General features: G+C 56.3%; 1 pseudogene; it reads left to right on the top strand.

Moving 5' to 3' along the window:
* Positions 1-765: 765 nt before the first annotated feature.
* LOC139361489 (uncharacterized) lies at positions 766-2132 on the top strand (annotated as a pseudogene).
* Positions 2133-2142: the final 10 nt, after the last annotated feature.

Raw genomic sequence — 2142 nt, 5'->3', positions numbered from 1 at the left:
GCTTTTAATGTTCATTAAAAAAAAAAAAAAGACATCTTTATCAAATAGCCCCAGTAATAGTCACCAAGTCTTTACTACTTAAAAGCAAAATCCACCTATCTCCTGAACAGTATTCACTTTACAAGCCTCATTATACGTACTGGAAACAAGATTCAGAAATAAATATATGCATGTATATATATAAAAATATATTTCAAATAAAAAATACTTTTAGATAGTGGTATTACAATACATTTAGAAATTAATAACGGAAGCAAATTATGGGAGATCATCCACGCCTGTCCCAAAGGTACCGAATTTATAAATCATCTCAGATGCGGTGCAGGACAGGTTGAAAATAGGAACGCAATGAACCCGTGCGGAGCAGCGGCCGGCGCGGTGTCCAGGGCAAGACCCTGCCCGGTCCAGGCCCCTCCGGCCCTGGGCCCGACTGCTACGCCTCTGACTCCACGCTAACGCGGAGCCCGAGCGCGCGTCACAACGTGTGGGGCCGGGGAGGCTGCTACCCAGAGGCGGAGTGCGGGATCGCGAGGGTGCCCACCCGCCTCTCGCTCCCGCCGGCACGTACGGACTCGCGTCCCCGCCGGGCGCCGACTAGGCAGCAGCACCGCCCCCAGCACAAGAGGCTCACGCGCCTCTTACCTAACAGGAAGTTGGAAGCAGCGCGCCCCCACGGTGCACTGAACGCACTCAAACAGAACCGGACGCAGACACACGCTTTCAGCCCAGGGGAAAAACTGGCAGGGTCGGAAAAGCAAGCAGCGCATGCGGGAGCTCAGAATGCGCCCTGCCCCGGCCCGAGACCCCGCCCCGGCCCGGCCCCGCCTTTTTGTCTGCCTCACCCCTCCCCGCCCGGCACGTACTTGCCCCGCCCTTCGCGCGGCGTTTTTTGTTGACCCGGAAACGGATTCTCCGGAGCCAAGGTCCGCTCGGGTGAGTGCCCTCCGCTTTTTGTGGCCAAACCCAGCCACGCAGTCCCCTTCCTGCGCCATCCTCCATACCCGCGGTCTGTGGGTCTCCACGGACGTCACAGGCTCGGCAACAGCCCCACTGTCGGCGGGGAGCCCCGCGACGCCCTGAAATGCTCCGAAGCCTGTCGCTCAGCTGCCAGATCTGCGTCTGTGTCCGGTTCCGTCACTGAGGTCGCCCCGTCCAGCCCTTCTACCCTAGTTCTCTTCACCGTCCGCCCATCCTATCGCGCGCCGCGTCAGGTCCCCATTCGGCACATGGCTTGTCTCCCGTCGTCCCCACCCTTGCCCCTCTTGGCAGCTCAGGGCAGCCCTGGGATTTGGCAGACGCCAGTCCTCCCTGAGATGCCTCCCCATCCTTCCCTCCGCCAGACCCTACGTCTCCGCAAACCCCCCGCTTCGGGGTGACCGCTTCAGACAGGAAGCTGAGTCCGGGCCTGGGGTAAGGGACCTGCCCAATCCTGTGACAGCCCGCGTCCTTCTGACAGTTACCTCCCACTAGCGGTGACCTTCCCGGTGCCCCACTGAGAAGTGGGCTCTTCCTTGGCAGGGGCTTCTTCACTGTATCGCTGTGGATGTCGAGGTGGGGCAGGATCGTGAGGAGAAAACAAGAGAAGAGGGAGGTAGGGCCAGCGAGGGACAAAAAGGGAGGGAAATTTAGATGGGAAGTGGATGGGTGTGAGGAATTTGAACAAACACTGAGAATGAAGGAGAGTGACCTGAGCAAGTAGTAGTAGGGTAAATGGAAATAGACAAAACGGCAATCAGCAGAGATGTGGAGGACAGAATACAATGAGGGGGCCCTGACTGTCAGTAGCAGAGGGGGCAACAGAAGCCTAATTCTCAAATTCCTTAGATGATTTTCTGATTTCCAAATTAGTTTCCCTTTTAAATTTCTTGTATCAGGTTCAGTTTATGAGGCCTCAATACTTTTCAGTCTTTTCTTTCTTTTTTTTTTTGAGACGGAGTCTCGCTCTGCCGCCCAGGCTGGAGTGCAGTGGCCGGATCTCAGCTCACTGCAGGCTCCGCCTCCCGGGTTCACGCAATTCTCCTGCCTCAGCCTCCCCAGTAGCTGGGACTACAGGCGCCCGCCACCTCGCCCAGCTAGTTTTTTTGTATTTTTTAGTAGAGACGGGGTTTCACCGTGTCAGCCAGGATGGTCTCGATCTCCTGA

This window comes from Macaca nemestrina, unplaced genomic scaffold, assembly GCF_043159975.1.
Source record: "Macaca nemestrina isolate mMacNem1 unplaced genomic scaffold, mMacNem.hap1 Scaffold_523, whole genome shotgun sequence".
Classification (NCBI taxonomy): Eukaryota; Metazoa; Chordata; class Mammalia; order Primates; family Cercopithecidae; genus Macaca; species Macaca nemestrina.
This window is presented reverse-complemented; position numbering and strand designations above follow the sequence as displayed.